Here is a 20,146-nt window from a genome sequence, read left to right as displayed (position 1 = left end):
AAACGCTGCACGGTGCCTCCAATGCCCTCCATTCTAGACTGGCACTCAGCTGCCCGCCCGCCCCCAACAGATGGAGATTAGAGGTGGGAAACGAGCGCTCCCCTTTGACTCCTGGGCCCATCGACTCCGGCTTTCTAGTAAAGCCATTCCTACGCCTGCATCCACGCTGCGAAAACTGCACATACATTTCGGATCGGTTTTTGAAAAAATACAACTACAGTGGTGATGGTGCAGCTTATGGGAATGGCTTGTGTTCAGTTCAAAGTGAGGCGTCTGTCTCCTTCCTAGGGGGAAAAGCCATATAATACTTTGCATTAGGAGTGAAACACAGGGTTGCCAACTCTAGCATGGGAGACTCCTGGAGATTTGGTGGGTGGTACCTGGAGATGGAAACCACCTTCCAAAACTGCCATTTCCTTCAGGAAGACTATAGTCTGGAGATTATTTGTTATTCCAGGGAAATTCCAGACCCCACCCTAGCAAAACAAACAAACAAACAAACAAACAACAGTGAACGAGCTTTTAAGTACTCCAGAACTCATCATACGGATCCTTGTGTTTTCAATTGGATGCTTCCATTTATTTATTTATTTTTCTTCTTCCCCAAAAGTCTAAGATGCAGCCTCACACCAGCACCATTTTAAATGTGCCTGCTTTTCACACAACATTTAACACGGGATACTTACAGACTGGCCCTCCAGAATGCCTCGTCAGGCCTAAGCTCTCTCACCCCCCACAGCCAGCTCTTTTTTAAAGCAGCCAACCGGAGGAAACCTTCGGCAGAACTTGAAAGCTCGCACACTGTTTTGTGTTGTTTCATTTGGTCCTATGCCTGAACGAAGATCTCTTTTACAGAGACATACTTGAGTCTCAAGGCAAAAAGGGCAAAATTTTGTATAAAAATGTAACATTACAGGATGTCTATTTTAAATAGACTGTACTCATTAAGGAATAGGAAACAATTGGGTAGTCTAATTTCTTGTTGAGTCTAGCATGAGGTTAAAGGTCAATGCTTACTATAAAGTAGTTTACCTTCTACATGCAAGTAAATGTGAGAAAACTCTGAAATCCTAAACATCCAGGGGTCACAGTAAAAGCATACCAAATCCGAATTTTCATTTTTTCTACTTTTCTGATCTGGAAAGTGTGGTCTATCATATACTTTAAGAAGCAGGAGGCAAAGAAAAAACCTGCAAATATATTTGGTATCTCTGCAATTAAGCACAATCTTTTCATTATTATATATTAATAATTTAAGCTTGTGATAAAAAAAGTTTTCAGAAGTTAAAATTCTATGCACATTAAATCCTGTTCACAGAAACTTTAAAAAATGCAAGACCAGAAATTTAATGCAAGTTAGCTTCTCAATGTTTAGAACAATTTAAATGAATGATTTTATTTCCTATCTTATGTTAAAATCAATGGAAGAATTATTTTATTAACAGAGAAAGGACCATTATCAAAAGCTGCAGAACTTATATCTACAAGACGGCATTTTGAACTATGTTTGGTCTTGAGACAAAATCTCAATAGGCACTCACAACAAGCACGTGGAGGCTCACTCGTCACTGCTCACAACATTCACCTATTGCTTGAGTATGTATTGATTAGTACTTCTGTAAGTGCATCAACTTCAGTGCTCTGAGAAAGAGGTTAGTGCCTTGAACCGCTTTTATGCCTCAGTTTTCAATTCCCCCCCATAATCTTCCCCATAAGCCTCCCCAAGAACTCAGATAATCAAAGGCTCTGTTCTCCATGTTTCACGTACCCAGCAGAGGTAAGGTAGTCCCAGTAGTGGTGCCTAGAGCAGTACTGGTCTTCAACTTTCTTGGACACAGGGCTCACCTACAGATGTGTTGTGTAGGAAGCAGTTTCATCAGATTGGAGGGAGGTGTCCCATGGGGTGCCGCAGGGCTTGATTTTGGGCCCGGTACTTTTCAATGTTTTTATCAGTGATCTGGATTAAGGGGTAAACGGGCTACTCATTAAATTTGCTGATGATACCAAATTTGGAGGAGTGGCAAACATCCAAGAAGATAGAGTTAAAATTCAACAAGACCTGAATACTCTGGAGAAGTGGTCGGTTGTGAACAGGATGCAATTCAACAAAGACAAGTGCACAGTATTACATCTGAGCCACAAAAATGGGAAGCACAAATACTGGATGGGGGATACACTTCTGGGCAGTAGTATATGCGAAAGGGATCTTGGGGTAAGAGTGGACTGTAAACGAAATATGAGCAGTCAGTGTGATGCGGTGGCAAAAAAGGCAAACTCAGTCTTGGGTTGTTTCAAAAGGGCCATTGCATTGAAATCGCAGGAGGTCATAGTCCCTGTCTATACTGCTTTGGTCAGGCCACACCTGCAGTACTGTGTGCAGTTCTGGAGGCCTCACTTCAAAAAGGGTGTGGACAAAGTCGAGAGGGTGCAGAAGAGAGCGATGAGAACGATCAGGGGTCTGGAGACTGAGCCCTATGAGGAAAGGCTTTGGGAACGTTTAGTTTGGAGAAGAGGAGACTGAGGGGGGACATGATTGCTCTCTTTAAATATTTGAAAGGCTGTCATTTGGCAGCAGAGGATAGAACTCGAAGCAACGGGCTTAAATGACATGCAGAAAGGTACTGGCTGTATCTTAGGAAAAACTTTTTCACGGTCAGAGTAGTTCAAAGGTGGAACCAGCTGCCTAGGGAGGTGGTGAGCTCCCCCTCACTGGCAGTTTTCAAGAACAGGCTGGATGAGTCTTTGTCGGGGATGCTTTAGGCTCCTCCTGCGTTGGGCAGGGGGTTGGACTAGAATGTCTGTATGGCCCCTTCCAGCTCTGGGATTCTGTGATTCAGTCCACAACACCAATCAAGTAGAAAGAGGGGGAGGAGCTTATGACTTCACCAATGGAGGGAACTCAGTATGCAGAGCCATCAGGAGGACTGACTAACAGTGTGTGTGTGTGTGTGTGTGTGTGTGTGTGTGTGAGAGAGAGAGAGAGAGAGAGAGAGAGAGAGAGAGAGACTAGGCCAGTCTATGCTGGGCAGAGCGAAGGCACAGGGGACTTTTCAGGGGGGGGGCGGGTGAATCAGGGGACTCTGAATCTGCCTGGGCCGAGAGTTTTCTTCGGCACTGTGGAGTGAGCCGGCCTTGCTGCTCCCTTGCTCTCCTCTCAGCAAAGAGGCAGGAGGGGTGGGGTGCCTCCGCACAAGCAGCAAGAATAAGTGGCAGCTCCTCAGGAGGACTCGCAGCCCATCAAGTTGTCATGGAAGGGCCTGAAGGCCACAGAACTAGTCCCCCCCCCCCGCCCCATGCGCTCTTCTTATTGACTTTTAGGTGACAGGCTAAACCCTTTACTTTTCCATGGAGACTTTGAACAGGCATGGGATTAGCTGTAGCTCACTATGCTTTAATTTTATTTATTTTATTTTATTTATATGCTGCCCTCCCCACGAATGGGCTCAGGGTGGCTTACAACATCCATAAAATACAATAAAGTAATCATAAAACTATAAAATTAGTAACAATCTTAAAACAGTCATTAAAATAGTCCAGGCACCGTATCCATAGGTTACTTAAATAAACATCGGAAGTCCGTATATAGGCATACATATGGGCACAGCACATGGCCGAGGGCAGTCCCAGAAAAAGTGGTGGTCTTAGGTGGATGAGGGGGGACACCCACTGGTCCTCAGCCAAAGGCCAGGCAAAACATCTCCGTTTTACAGGCCCTGCAGAACTGTAACAGGTCCTGCAGGGCCCAGATCTCCAGCGGGAGAGCGTTCCACCAGGCTGGGGCCAAGGCAGAAAAAGCCCTGGCCCTGGCTGAGGCCAGACGGATGTCCTTCAGGCCGGGGACCACCAGGAGTTGCTTGTCTGCAGAGCACAACACCCTGCAGGGGACATAATGGAAGAGGCGGTCCAGCAGGTATGCAGGTCCCAGTCCGTGAAGGGCTTTAAACACCAAGGTTAACAGCTTGAACTGGGTCTGGAACTCCACTGGGAGCCAGTGCAGCTGGCACAGCACAGGACGAATGTGCACTCGAACTGGCGTTCCAGTAAGGACGCGTGCTGCTGCATTCTGGACGAGTTGTAACTTCTGGGTCAGGCCCAAGGGCAGCCCAGCGTAAAGTGAGTTGCAGTAGTCTAGCTTGAAGTAGTTTTTTAAGATTTCACTGTTATTAGCTCTGTGCTTTATGCTGACTTTGTATCAGCGTTTATATATTTTATTCTAATGAAAGCTTCATTGTTGTACCAAGGCAATGGAAGGCAGCATATTTTTATTTATGCACTGATGTGACAAACATCCCAATTTCAAATATATTTAACATAGACAGAAGTTAGTCCACTGTTTTACCCCAATAGCCTCCACCATAATTCTTAGAGAGATGAATATACTGACTGAGTTATCTTAGGTCATTCCGACAGTGACATACTGGTCCCCCTCAAATTAGAACATTTTACCAATTGGGGGAAGAATTTTCACATGAAGCAATATCATTTGTTGCGGATCTGATGTCTTACACCATCTGCTAATATTATATTATTGATCTCTATTTAAAATGAACACATCAGGGCCACAGTCTGGCTTGCTCACGCACGACGGCTGGCCGTTGATAGCAAGTGGAACCTTCTTCCAAGGAAGTGTGCTTGAGATGGTCGTGTTCGCGTCCTAGTGCTTTCCACCCTCCGGTCCCATCCCCCACTCACTTCTTGGCCTTGTTCATAACAGCCACCTAAACCAATGTAACTGTAAGCACCAGCTAGTTACTCATTAAACTCAAGTGCCAGTGCCTACCTTGCGCATATCATGCTTTTTAACTGCCTGACATTGCCAATGTGCAAAAGGGGAGGGGGAATGAGTGAGGGAAAGCAGTCGCCCCAGCTGTGAAATTTATCATATCGGCAGGACTGAGTTGCAAAGTATGGCAATTTGTGCCTGATCTCTGATCTGCAAAGTTAGTGCAAAACCTTTGAACTTCTGGCTGAAATTGACAAATCCAGTTAGTAGCTCTGTTGAACAAGTACCATATTAGGTTACCTCTGCCCTGTGTTAAGGCAAAATTTTAAAAAATGTTTAACTCGGAAAGGGGAGCTTTGTAGGGTGAACTTGTATTTAAGATAAACCCCCAACGCAAATTACACCGCGAATTGACGCTGCGTTCTAAAGTTGAAACGCCATCTGATTTTTGGAATCAGTATTCCAGCAATACTCTGAAAGAGGGAAACACATGCACAGTTTGTCTTAATTTGTGATAAACTTTTAAATCCTCTACCTTAGTGAAATTCTACCAGTATTACTCTACCAAAGCCTTCAATGTTCTGAAAACAGGCTTCATTCTAGACTTAACAGAAAACAGGGTCTCAATGTCCAGGGCAAATCCTTACAAGACAGGACCCCGACTGGTCCTCCCACAACAAGAACATATTCAGTCTCGTACAGCTTGTCATTTCGCTCTCCAATCATTTTATATGTTTTTCCTGAAGATTTTAGAAGTTTCCTGCTATACAGTTTTACATCCATAGGACAATATCAAAAAACAAAGCAGCCATTTTCTAGATATAGCTTGAATTGACACTTGCTCAACAAGAAGCAGAACGAACTAACCTTTTTGTGCGCCTAAAGCATCCATTAAGATAAGTGTGAGGTTGAACCAAGTAAGGATGGAACAGTAGGGTTTATGAATACTTTACATCACATTTTCAGTATTTTCTGTCATACATACTGTCATTATATACAGGTTAAATAAAGGGCGGCGGTGGGGACAATATTGAAGCTGTTAAAATTCAACATTTCCCCCGCCCCCACAGATTTTAACAAAATGTAGACCCTTAAGCATCGCTCTAATGAGTTTTTCCTTACATAAAAATTCCTGTACAATAAACCACTTTGAAAGCTCTTTAAAAGCACTATGTAGGTACATTTACAGCATTCAGAATGGTGCACAAATTATCTGAACCACAATCTCTCTCTTTTCTCAATAAAAAATGTTCACATTCTGCTCAAACACAGTAATGTATGTATATATATATAACCTTTATATATATATATATATAAACCTTTCATGCAGAAGAACAGCCAAAACTCATGGACGGAAGAATAGCCAATAGTTCTTTTCATTGTACCATGTCCGAAAGTATAACTGCTCCCTTGTTTCAGATCTCAGTGCCAAATGCACTGTTATCTACCTGAAGAAGAATGACCTACTCCACAAGGTCGGTAAAATGCCATCCCAGAAAAACACAAAAGGTAAATTAATCTTGTTTTACAGGACTGAATAAATAATGACAAAACTCTCCCATGCCCAATTTTTGACTCTTCAACTAGAAAACATTTTCAGTGCTAGGCTTAATTAAGACGTTTAGGTATATCCAGTTTTAATGAACCGACTATTAAATCTGCATCCATTGTTTTAAATGAAATTTCATCTAGGTATTCCTGTATTACAGCCAATGCTATACATTTATATAATACATTTAGAGCGACTGCGTCTCTGCTTTGCTTCTCTCCTTCTCTGCATTGAGGACGTAGAGAAGGCTAAGGAGCAGCTGTACGTCCAAGAATATTTGATATAAATTAAGCAAATTCTCCCCAAAGCTTACCTTTCTAGTCCTGTAATCACAATAGGTTAGTTCTGCACCTTTGCTTGAGTAACCTTTCCTCCCAATCACAAGGTCTGTGTGACTCTGTTATACAGTACACACATATCTCTTTATTGGTCAAATGAGCTTTGACTATTTAAATTCCATGGAAGTAATTTGCTAATGGCACCTCGAAGGAGCCTGAGGGGTGGGACAGAAAATAGAGGAGATCTTGAGACTGCCCAAGCGGAGGAAGTTCAGCCCAGCAGTTTGAAAACATTAATCGAAAACCCAGTCCATAACGAATGGATTTTTTGTGGGGCCAGTTTGAAGCTTAAGAGAAATAATAGGAGACACACACTGTGACATTTTGCTCAGGGAGTGGGAATTTAAAAACAGAAAAGGTTCACTTCAGACCCTGAAATTGCCAGAAAGGGAGTGAATCATGTACAAACAACTTCTTCCCAGCACAAGGCGTTGTGCAAATACTTTGGGTGACTCAAAAGATAAGATAAGGAAGAAGGCAAAATTTGCTTTAACGGTGGGATTTTTGTCTTTAAACAAAGTTCTGTTTTTATGCCGGGTTTCAGCTACTTGTCAGGCTACTCTGATTATTAATAACACAACAGCAATTGAACCTAGGGTTGCCAGCTTCAAGTTGGGAAATTCCTGGAGATCTGGGGGGCGCAGGGGGGGCGGTGAAACCTGGAGAAAGTGGGGTTTGGGGAGGGAAAGGACCTTGGCGTGGCATAATTCCATAGAGTCCACCCCAAAAGTAGCCATTTTCTCCAGGTAAACTGATCTCTGTGGCCTGGAGGCCAGTTTTAATTCCGGGAGATCTCCAGCCATTACCTGGAGGCTGGCAACCCTAATTGAACCTGAAAGGCATATTTTTAAAAGCAAAGTCAGAAATGTCATGCTGAAGAATCCAGCAAAGGAGAGAATAACGTACGACTGGCTACCGGGTGTCTGCTCTTTCTGCCACAAACAAGGAATCAGTTAGGAAGGGAGAAAATATTGATACCATAGTAAAACGCAAAAAGGAGGTGGTGAAATATGATTCATGGCATTAATACGATCTGTACATAACACGAGGCCCCAGAAGCACTTAGGCAAAGTAAACACCACACCTTTTCGAGCAGTTAAGGGAAAGAGAACCAAACCAAAAGACTCCTTGGTGACTGAACTTGTCAGCTCAGCAGGCTAAAAACAGCTTGTGTTGGGTAGAGAAAAGGGATAAGATCTGAGCTTCCTCATCCTCCCACACAAGGTTAGAAGTGAATCCAGTAGCAAGACAACCCCTCTTCCCTCAAGGGTCAGCAAGGAACATTCTTTCCAGAAGTAGATCCGTCGTTTTTGGCATTTACGTCACCTCAGAAACTATTTTTCAGAAGGCTGACTTGGAAGGGAGAATTGTGTAAGCTGCCACAAACACCTTCAAGGACAGGCAGGATTAAAACACACCAGGCAGAAAGAAGGGCAGCAAGCCCTTGGTTCAAATCTTACCTTAGCCACAAATTCACCAGGTGAGCCACTGTTCTTTCCATCCTAGCTTCCCACCATATGGGGATAATACTAACAGCCTGCCTTACAGGGCTAGTATAGGGATGAGCAAAATGGTGTAACTGGAGGACTTTGGATTCTTGACAAAAGCTATGTAAAAGGCTAAATAAAATCCCTGTTCCCTTTGCTCCAAAGGACATTTAATAAAATGAGACTACAACACTCAAAAGCAAACTCGTCAACGGGAAACCCTCCAAGTCTCTGGGGCCATTTCACATTTCATCGCTGCAAATGCCACACAGCAAATGAACACATTGGCCCATCCAAGGCACTAACTACGGTCTGTGCGGACTGGCAGTGGCTGTGCGGAGCGGTCTCAGGCTGCGGCCTTTTGAACCCAGGCCCTCCTGCATGCCATGCGGAGGCTCTGCCGCCGAAGCACAGTCCCTACCACCAAGGCGTAAGCACTGCGAGGTATGAAGGGGAGATGTAGCAGACACGGGCCTGCAAGGCGGATTTTTTAAAAAAATCAATGATTTTTTAAAGTGTCAGGTGATAACAAGGGAATCTTAAAAATAACCTGGTTTGAAATGAAACCTGAACTTAAATTTAAACAAATCTCTTAAAACTGAGGTTCCTCTTATGAGCTTATTGAAGGCTGTTTCTTCTTTGTAAAGAAAGAAAACTGAAGAAAACAACTTTGCCAGACAGCATTCAGCACCCGATTCCAGACGACTAACCTGAAGGCGCTGCATGCCGCCATGTTCCGGATCGCGACGGGGAAAACGCGAAATATCGCGTTTTCCCCGTCGCGATCTGGAACATGGCGGCATGCAGCGCCTTCAGGTTAGTCGTCTGGAATCGGCCCATATCTCTTGCACTTATATTATGGCTTGATAGTGAGGGCCAGAAACTGGCCAGTTGCCCTGTATGTAATTCATTGACCCATCTGGGTGACCTTTGGTTCCTTTTTCATGCCCACAAACGACATGCTCTCTTCCAGTGTTGTGAGAGTTTCTGACTACAAATGAGGAGATCTGGTAGATCCAAGTCCCCACTCTGCCGGGAAGCACAAGTGACCTTTAAGCAGGCACGTCCTTTCAGCCTCATCTACCTCACAGGGCTGTACACGGGATAAAATGATGGAGGAAGAGAACCTTATCTGCTCCTTGGAGAAAGGATGGGTAAAAATGTTAAGAGGGTGGGTTGAGGAGAACCTCCAGCCCGGGGCCTGGAGATCTCCTGGAATTACAGCAGATCTCCAGACGACAGCGATCCGTTCCCTGGAGAAAACGGCTGTTTTTGATGGTGGACAGCATGGCATTATCCCCAGCTGAGGTCCCCCTTCCCCAAACCCTGCCCTCCCCAGGCTCCTCCTCCAAATCTTCAGGAATTTCCTAACCGAGGTTTGGCAACCCTGAAGTTGATTTCTCTAATCATAAATATTTATAATTCTTACCAACAGAACATTGACATTTACCTTCCGCCCTGAGCCTGCTTGCGGGGAGGGCGGAATATAAATATGATAAAATAAATAAATAAAAAATAAAAGAACAGTGATCTGACCAGGAACTGCCACACAACCTTGATTCTGGCTGAGATCCCTTTTTTGTAGGGTGGGGTAGTTATTTTAAAAAGAGAGAACTGTTTAAAAGAGAAAGGGCCGATCAGAACAGAAAGGAACACAAGTAACAAGCAGTGACTTCTCTGATCATACCAGCACCCAGGGGTTTTTTTTCTGGGAAAAGAGGTGGCGGAACTCTCAAGAGGGAAAGGAGGAAGAAACACAAGGGATTCTTTGAAATCATATTATTTTCAAACACTATTGCCGAGTATTTTCAAGAGGTGCCAGAACTCCGTCCCCCCGCGTTCCCCCTGAAGAAAAGCCCTGCCAGCTCCTCTCTACAAAAACCTGTCATCATCATGAGTGCCAATAGTAAGAGGTCATTCATGGGTATTGTTATGTAAAAAGAATCAAAGTCCCATTTTCTAAGATAGTAAAAATGCTAAGTTAAATATTTAAGAAACCTATAGGGGACCCTCTGTGGTTGTATTAAGACACTATTCAGTTTTAGATCAATATGTTTTATAATTACAACAACCAATAATACTTGTTTAAGGAATATCTCAAGAAAATACTGGAAAATAATTGATTTCCACCAATAGAAATCATGTTGCCTTGATTTTAATCAAATCCATCCTGTGTACAAGGGAATTGCAATGGAATGTGTATATTGCACATCTCAAATCAAGGGCCGATTCCAGACGGGCACAAATAGAGCGAGTGCTTTCGCTTTTTCAGTGACCTCACTCGTAAAAACCCGCAATTTCCCGTCCCGGCTTACCTGCGGTCCATGGCGCTCAGTTGCGCTCTATAAGCGGACAGTGTGAATGCGGTATTGCGGGTTTGCACACTTCTGGACCCTCCCCTTTCCCTCCTTCCTTTGCCAGCCGGCTGGCAACAATATTCCCTTAATTTTTTTTAAAAAACCGGGCGCCATTTACGCAGTCGCACATTTGCGCACATCGAACTGCGCAAATGTGCACAAATGCACGAACGCACAAAAGCGCACAAACATCAATGCTGCATATTCGCATACCTGCACGTTTGCGCATTTGCGCAAAACACGTAAATTTTTTTTTAAAAAAAACTGAAATGCGAACCAATGAAGGCCCCCGACGTCAACTGTGACGGGGAGGAAACAACCAATCCCGGGTACCTCAGTTGGCCGTACGAACATCCGGAAGCGGGACGGCACGGCACACTGCGAGACAAAGCGGATGGAGACGAAAGTGAATGCGTGGCCGGTAAGCGATTATTTCTGCAGAAAAACCGCAATTTCTGGCCATCTGGAATCGGCCAAGATCTATAGATGCGCATGCAAACACTGATATATGCACAGCAAAATGCGCAGAGGCACCGGCTGGCTCACTAAACGCTATGATGGGGGTGGGGTCAGCGTAGTCGCAATCGGCTGCCTATTTGTAAGGTCCTCCTAAGCTACCTCCAAAACATCACACGCTTTTCACATTTGCATACACTGCCATAGCCACGTCCAAACGAGCGATGGCTTAAGTTCTTCTGGAAAACTTGCCAACTCCATGTGGATATGCAGGATGAGAGTCCATCTGAAGGTGTACTGAGGTGCCGGGCAATTTATGGTGGTGGCAACAAAATTTTAAGAGATAATCCCAGAGTTACAACCTCAACACAAAAAACACAAAATATAAAGTCCTTTTAGGTTTGATGTTTATTTTTACCCCAACCACTCCTTGCCTCCAAATCCAGGGGCTTGAAGAACTGAATGAAGTTTACTGTGAATTCAGTAGAATGTAGATTACATTGATTTGGGGGGAAAGAGGATGGAAACTGTGCACCACGAAAGGATCCAAATAAGCAAACACATGCAAATTTACTTAATCTAGGGCTTTTTTTCAGCTGGAACGCGGTGGAACGGAGTTCCAGAACCTCTTGAAAATGGTCACATGGCTGGTGGCCCTACCCCCTGATCTCCAGACAGAGGGGAGTTGAGATTGCCCTCCGTGCCACCAAGCGGTGCGGAGGGCAATCTCAACTCCCCTCTGTCTGGAGATCAGGGGGTGGGGCCACCAGCCATGTGACCATTTTCTCCAAGGGCAACCCACTGAGTTCCACCACCTCTTTTCCCCCCAAAAAAGCCCTGACTTAATCTGTATAATTTTTCAGCTTACTATGGGGTAAAGGTGTTGGGCTCTGTTTGAGGGACACCAAAACCCCACTTTTTGGCTCTGTTAATCTTAGGTAACCATCTATCTGAGTCCTGAGATTTCACCTACAATTTTTTTCAGATTTTCACAACTATTAGAAACGTGCTTCGAAAAACTAAGATTTTAAAAAGCTTAATTCTGTATCTAATACCATGGTTTTAAGTTTGGGCTCCTACACCAAACTCTAGTCAAATAATTCTTAGAATTCAGCAAGAGACGGAACATTCCTCAGTTTCAATTTTTTCATTTTTGTAGAACCAATTTATGTCCATAATTACAATCCAGTTTCTTGCCAGATGTGCATTTCGAAATACATTTCTTTAAATAAAAACATAACCTACTGAGAAACATGTTTTTATGAAAGACCCTTCAGCCTGTTTAAACCATTTATATACTTATATATGAACATATCATATTTTAATAAGATGAGAACCTTCAGAGAAAGTTTTAGGGTTACGTAAAATGCACTGTATTTTTTTTTTCAAGACCAAGTGTGACATGCCACTCCATCCTCAGGACAGTTATACCCTTTGAAGTCCACTGAAGTAACTGGGCTTAGAAAAATACATTTCCATCTGCATAGGACAACAACACCTCTCTTTCATTCCTTATTTCCATGATCTCCTGGTAGCAGTGTGTCTTCTAGTACGATGGTATCTTCTTAAAACTGCACTGTTTATTTGTACAGCATACAATTCTTTAAATTTTATTTGTATTTATTTTACTTTTTATCCCCTGACATTTACTCCAATGGGCACTCAAAGTGGATTACGTCATTTTCCTCTCCTCCGTTTTCCCCTCACAACCACCCTGTGAGGTAGGTTAGGCTGAGGGTGTGGGGCAGGTCCAAAGGTCACCTTCTTCTTACTGAGACTTCAAGACACAAGTCAGGCTGCTAGTCAAGCGTTTTAAATTATATTCGGATGGTGAAAAATGTATTATTCAGAACTCTATCAACATAGGTACATGAAAAGAATTATCTGGAATGTACACTTTAAGAAGGTTTAGGACGAGGAGTTTGTTTTTTCAGTATTAATAGTTTTAACCTCTCCAATACAGAAAGCAAACTATTAAAACTAAAAATAATAATACTCAGTCTCAGTGTTGTTATTTTGGGAGACAAAAACAGCAAAGCAGTGATTTGTGGGTGATGGCTCAAACCATTCACTCTCTCCATAAGTTTATAAAAAGCTGTTGGACTGATGGATTTGAGGATCATAGCCTTAGGGTCGCAGAGGATTTCAACTCTTTTTCAGTTTGCTAGGTAACTTGCACTTTTAGTTCCAGAGTAGTTAAATAGGATCAGAAATTTGTCCGTGTGTTAATTTGCATTTGGAGAAACCATCCGTGAGCTATTTTTTTAAAAAAGCACCCAAATTAAGGTGGGGGGAGAACATGGGAGAACACCTGCCCTTGGCTTAGGAATCAAATGAGGGGTTTTCCCTTCCTCTTCAAAAGTACTTAGCTGAATCACCCCAAGAGTTCAGGGGACAAACAAGCAGCAAGGCCTTCTTGGAATGCCAAAGGGGAAGCAGCAAGTACTGTAGGGAGTAAAGGACAGAAGGCAAAGCTTATTTTGCAGGTGGTTAGTCAAACACAGACACACGAAAAGGGGCTGAACGGAGGACTTCCCCATACGAAGAAGACTGTTTACTGTTGCTAGGGTTTAGAGCATGGGTAACATACAGTCACAAGCCACTGAGAAGCAGGCACCACCCTTTTTGCTGGCAACAGCTCCATTTCACTCCATCGCTTGCACACCATATAGCTAGCATCTTGGCTGCTGTTTGGCTGTTCAATGTCACAGCAGGCTCTGTCTTGCACTCCTTAACCTACTCTAAAGAGCAGTCTAAGCATACTTTCTCAGAAAAAGTCCGATGTTAATCACTAGTGCTTACTCCCAGGAAAATGTCCATTGGGTTGCAGCCCTAGGGACTATTTCCTTACATTAAGCTTTTCATAACTTTGTGCATGATTTCATTCTGAAAGCTTGGGTTTGATCAAAATAGACCAGCATATTTTGATTTGGATCAGCTGATAATGCCCCAAAGGAATGCATCTTCTCCTCCCGCTACTGTCTAAAATACACCTGCCCAGTGTTGCTCTGGGGGGAAGCGGGACCCCAGAACAGCACGAAGGAAGAGTTTGAAGTCTGCGGTGAGAGAAGGGAAAAGGGAAATCGGTGAAAATACTGCCCCTCCCCACACCATTCATAGAAATCTTCTAGTGAATCCAAGCCTTAATCTGGACAGGAAAATCCTACACATTCATTAAACAGCATTAACTGTGCAGGTACTGAATTTTTAAACATCCTATTTCCTAGAATTTAGGTAAAATAATAAAAAAGGGGCATTGACGTCCATGGGTCAAACCGGAAGATCAAATTCAAATATCTTTTTATTCCTATTTGCCACGAAATCAGAACAGGCATCTGTCTATCCCATATAATTACACATTCTGCTAACTGCATTGTTTACATCTTCATAACATGCAAGTTCAGGTAGCATAGATGCTTCTCCTCTGCATAACGACCCTGTGAGATAGGCGAGACTGTGAGCATGCGACTGGCCCAAGGCGATCCCCTGACCTTTATGGCCATGCAAAGCTTTTGAACTTGGATCTTCCTTGCAGGCCACGACTATCTGCTCAACAAGCCGGTTCTTATCCTTGGACTGCAAATCCAACTGACCACATTTGAAATTTACTGTCAATTTCAGGAGCAGGTCAAGGTTATATTTTTCAAAGGTACAAAATTATGGCTGAACTGTGAAGATAGGGACCTAAATCTAAAAATGGGTGTACTCTCTTTTAACTTCTCTAAGGTAACTCCAAGCCAAGATGAAAAAGAAAACGGTATCAAGACCTTCGTTTCCAACACAACAAAACATTTAGGAGACTATGTGGCTGCAACGTTTCTAGCCTTGCAGTCTCTCTCTCTCTCTCTCTCTCTCTCTCTCTCTCTCTCACACACACACACACACACTCTTCTCAAAGAATACAGCTGGAAAGTGCTTCTAAGGAAAACCAGAATGAAATTAGATATTTGCAAGGTCTTATTCTCATTTAAGAAGGAAATTGCAGCTTGTTAGCTGATGAATAACTTATTAAATCATCAGAAACATGGTGGGACGAAAACACAGCTCTTAACCATCTCAGGATCTTTAAAGTCAGCTTTCGCCTACAGTATTTCGAGAGAATGCATGGAAGAAAAGTGCAAAATGTATGTTGGATCGGTTGCTGCCTTTCCTGGTAGAACTGCTGTGTCTTTTTACAGCAATACGAGAAAAAGAAATTCAACAAGGACGAGAAATTCAACAACGAGAAAGAAATTCAACAAGGAGCCAGTTTGGTGTAGTGGTTAAGAGCACGGGACTCTAATCTGGAGAGCCGGGTTTGATTCCCCACTCCTCCACTTGTAGCCACCTGGGTGACCTTGGGCTAGTCACAGCTCTCTGGAGCTCTCTCAGCCCCACCCACCTCACAGGGTGTTTTGTTGTGAGGATAATAATGACATACTTTCTAAACTGCTCTGAGTGGGTGTTAAGTCATCCCGAAGGGCAGTATATAAACTGAATTATTATTATTATTATTATTATTATTATTATTATTATTATTATTATTATGTAAGATGTCTCAATATAGAAATGGGCAGAGATGGGCAGCCTGGGTGACAGCATGAAAGGGCCCTAAGACTACATTACTTCACAACCAAGAGAATAAAGACTGTGCACAAAAAGTCCAATACAAATCAGTAGGATAAAGTTTGTTTGCTGACCCTGAGGTGAACTGAATCAGCTCAAGGCTGCAATTAGGCTGAAAAACAGGAGGAGTCCAAGGAATCAGAGCGTAGCTCCCAGGCCCCCAGAGGGAGCGGGAGATCCCCTGCTCTCACCCTCCGCCCCCCTGCCATCACTCTTCTGGTCGGGGTGTGTGTGTGTGTGGGAGGGGGTAAAGGCGTGGGAATGGGCCTCCTGGGTGTGTTCCTGGGGCAGTGCGATGACATCACTTCCCAGGAGCGACGCCACTCCCGCGCTTCGCAGTGGGCCCAAACGGGCCTGCTGCAGAGCAAGTGCAGTGCTCCTGTGCCTGCACGATGATGTCGCCTGAAAGTGCATCACCAAAAGTGATGTGATTGTGTAGCCGTGGGAGTGTGTGGGGGGGGGACAGAGAAGGGGAGTGCCAGGTACCTGCCCTCCCACTGGGAGGGTAAGGGAGCCTGGTAACCCTAGCTTCCACTGACCCTGAAATTACTCAGCAACTACAAGGGAAGTTTAAAATAAATGGTCTGGAAGCGAGTGATAAACCAGAATGTGACGTTTCTGGAGGAAATGCCAGTTCCAGACTGTCCAGCACTCACTTTGCCTCTCCCCCAACCCCTAGCGAAATGCTGATCTTTTTGCCAACAGTATAACCTCAATTTTGTGGACAACCTTCTCTGGCTAGAACAATGTGGCTTCAACATGGTAGTCCACCATTCCAAGGAGCTCCTCTGTGTAAGTGGGAGACAGAAAAAGATTCTGACAACAAACTAACCCCCCCATGTAAAGACTAATTGGAGCGATTTTATCTACTAACTAGCTGTTAATTTTGCCACAGCAAGGCAGATGTGTCTGCTCAGCTTTTGAGGAGTTAGCTTGGATTCAACAGATTGCTCTACCAACAGTTGTTGGACAAACAAACAAACAAACACAAAGAAATAGTGTACCTTTCTATGATGTATGTTAAGATGTGGCCCTTAATAATTGATATTTTGCCTTTTCCCTCATCATGAAACTCAAATCAGAATCTACACCAGGTTCTCAAGAGTTACTGCCTAGATAAGACTCAAACCTGCCTGGTGCTGCAAGGTTCCTATGTGTTTCCCAGCCCATCCCCTGGGACTCATGGCATGGCTGAAGGACTCTTGTGTTCTGCTCACATAACAATAGGAATGAGCCAAGAATCCATTGCGCCCATGCCTATGTTTCCAGATTGAACCGTTTATCTACCATCAGGTCACCAACATCATTAAGATCTCTGGTTTCCACAACAGATTGTAGAAAGATGCATACAAGAGAAAGAATTCCAGATGAATCAACTCATACATAGCTGGTGAAGGCAGTATTTAGGAAAGAGGTATCCAAAGAATTCCAAGATGGATGTTTTAAACTCACATTTGCTTCAGGTTAAAGTCAAATTGATCTCATGCAGTTGTTGTAAACCAGCTGTGAGGCAGACATCACGCTCCTCAAACATGGTACCAAATACCAAAATATCATCTCTTACATTAAGAACCCCTGGAAGTCCAGCCAACACCTTACAGATGGCCTTCTGAAATATTTCTGCTGCAGAAGAGATGCCGAAACTGAGGTGCTTGTAATGGTGAAGTCCCACGTGTGTCAATATATGTGATATATTGATATATCTGGACTCAGGATGAAACTCCAGCTGATGGCAGCCAGCACTGCGGTCAAGCCTCAAGAAAAATTGTGCACTGTTCAAGTCCGCAATGACATCATCCACAGAGGGAGTAACATCTCTCTCCCGTTTAATAGTCTGGCTAGGTAGGTGCCTATGTACACAAAGGCACATTTTGCCTGGTTGTTTAGGTTTGGGGCCACTACTACTGGAGAGGTCCAAGGGGTAGGCCCCACTACACGCTCAATTATGTCAAGTTGTGCCAGAGGCAACAGTTCTTCTTCAACCAGTTTTCTGATGTGGAAGGGAATATGCCTGCGAGGAAGAGCTGCTGGCGGGACAATGTCACCATGGAGTTTTACTTGCTTGCCACAAAGCTTGCCAGTTCCCTGAAAGAGGTCCTTGTGAGCTTGGAGGCTTTGAGGGCCTCCGTCAGGGTGTATTGCTCTGGTCACTCTGATTGGCCCCAGGGCATTGGCTGTTTCCTAGCCAATCAGTGTGTCAGTGTGACCGGCCGATATAGACACTGGGTGTGTAACATAGAAGGAGAGCCCCCACTCTCCTGGCTTCCCACAAGCGATGCAAAACCGAATTATTCAAAAAGGCTTTTTATTCAAATGGGAGGGCTGCATTGTAGGGACGAGGTCTCAGATGTTTCGCTAATGAGTTAGGGACCATAGACTCCATCACAATGTTGCCTTACATATTATCTGTTGCTTTAAATATGTACTCCTATGTACCACGTGTGCTCCATATTGTCTAATGTCAGTCCTAGAACTGATTATGTCCTGTTTCAGCATTTCTTCTACTCTGTATTGGATCCTTGCTAATGCTATGTCACTGTAAACTTGTGTTTATTTACCCTATGGCATTGTTTATGGAAATGTCCTTGACACTGTATGGAAATGTCCTTAATACTGATTGTACTACTCTCACACTATGTAATCCACCTTGAGTCTTGGTGAGAAAGGTGGGCTATAAATGATAGAAATAAACAAATTAATTAAAAGCAAAGTGAGCTTGGAACATGCCAGATGTTGATAATGGCTGTGAAATTCCTTAGGCATCTATCTTTACAGCTGTGTGTTGCAGCGGTGACTTCTGGGGGATTGCAAGCACTGTAAGGCATCACACTGACTGATGCTCCAGCGTCAATTAGACGCTCGTATGAAAATATGATGATGTGGCCAATCCTTATGTGGGGGAGCAGTGGCCTGTGTGGAAAATCCTGTATACGCAAGAGTTGTCTCTTTCTGGAGGATCAAACTGAAGGGCATTTGCTTGGCTTGAGCCATGGTGGTACCTTCTTGAGGCATACTGAGGTGATCTACAGACTCTTACAAAGTGATTTGTTTTCTACAGTTGTGACAAAAAGCACCTTTGGCAAGAAAAGTGCCTCTCTCTGGATAGGGTCCTCCACAATTAGAGCAGGATCGCTGTGTTGTCTCCAAAGTCAAATGTTGTGCTTTGGAGATGCATTGGCTGGTTCCTATTGGACTCTTTCTGCAATGCATGTGCAGTTTCCACTGGTGCCAGGAATTTCCTTCCTCTCTCACTTGGACGTGGGTTTCAGGCACTTGAAATACTCCAGCAGGATCCAGCCTTTTGCGGAGAGTCATCTGAGGTTCCCGTCATTTTCCAACTGTTCAGGCGAGGGTTGCCAAGTCTTCTCACTCTCCGTGCAGGAGGCTGGAGACCTGGCACTCACCTTCGTGGAGGTTTCTGCATGCACGCTCCTGGGGCTGCGCAATGATGTCACTTCTCAGAGTGACATCACTGCGCAGGGCTTCGTGCCACCCGAGAACATTCCCATGCTCTGCAGTGGGCTGATTTGGGTCCGTTTGGGGCTGAATTGGGCCTGTTTGGGGCCTAAACTGTGAAGCGCAGGAGCGCTACGTGACCCCATGCACAAGCTGGATTTTCTGGAATTGTATGAGTGAACCAAGCCCAAGGAAAATTTCCTAGTATTTGCTTGCACGCCCCTCCCCAGAAGTCTATTCAGTTGTTTTTCCTTTCCTGCGTGGCACTTATTTCAGCTCTATAATTTTTGTTTTTTAAAGATTTGATATATTCTTTTCTGGACACTTAAGAGCCCCTTTAAAACATACACAAACACACCCACTGCACAGAATAACAATTTTCATGGCTAAGAACAAATGCTCTTCATTAACCTACTCTGGCTTCATTATCCTCCGTAGCTGTGCCTTTCTTGTTGTACAAAAACCATGCAATGAAATTAAACCTAAATTCTCCACTGCACTGTCTGGGCAGCGTCAACCCAACTGCAGAATCAACTAACTGCCTATAGTGAAAATATTTTTAGGGGAAGCAGTGAAACAGCACGTAGCCTGAGACTTGTGCAGTCTTCTTGAGCATTCCCTTATAATGTTGCTTGGGATCCTGGGCACACCTCTCAGACCAGCGCATGGCAGAACAGGCTAGAGGATCCTGCATCTTTCAGAGCACGGCCAAGAGTCATAGGGGGCATTTTTGGAGTTCTGTAGTGTAATTCCTTGGGATGACACAGCCTCGTGCCAGCCCTCAGGCTAGACTTAATTTTCTCCTTCGTTTTCATGCCTTGGCTTGGACATCATCTTCACTCAAGAAAGACATGGCTTTCTCTACATAAACACCTCTTCTAAACCCTACCAATCATGCTTCACCTCTTCGAAACCCTACCAATCATGCTTCACCTCTTCGAAACCCTACCAATCATGCTTCACCTCTTCGAAACCCTACCAATCATGCTTCACCTCTTCGAAACCCTACCAATCATGCTTCACCTCTTCGAAACCCTACCAATCACGCTTCATCCTTCTCATAGCTTCCTCCCCCCAAAGCAGATTTAATAGGCTCATAAGTATCATATTCATGCTCAATCTACAATATTCAAACAAAAACATCCTCTCTCAGGCCGCTTCACTTGTCGGTATTA

The 20,146-nt window shown here is 44.0% G+C and overlaps 1 protein-coding gene across 6 annotated transcripts in view; it reads right to left on the bottom strand.

Annotated features, from left to right (window-relative positions):
• Positions 1 to 20,146, bottom strand: part of RBM47 (RNA binding motif protein 47) — a 103,742-nt gene that overhangs the window by 25,498 nt on the left and 58,098 nt on the right. Inside the window, exon 1 of one of the 6 annotated variants that reach the window (XM_054990348.1) lies at positions 6,586 to 6,632. The exons of the other annotated variants lie outside the window; for them this stretch is intronic. The gene's annotated coding sequence lies outside the window, so the exon portion shown is untranslated. Of the gene's footprint in view, positions 1 to 6,585; positions 6,633 to 20,146 lie in introns of those variants that run through there. 6 annotated transcript variants of the gene reach the window in all.

Source organism: Eublepharis macularius, chromosome 10 (genome assembly GCF_028583425.1).
Source record: "Eublepharis macularius isolate TG4126 chromosome 10, MPM_Emac_v1.0, whole genome shotgun sequence".
NCBI lineage: Eukaryota > Metazoa > Chordata > Lepidosauria > Squamata > Eublepharidae > Eublepharis > Eublepharis macularius.
This window is presented reverse-complemented; position numbering and strand designations above follow the sequence as displayed.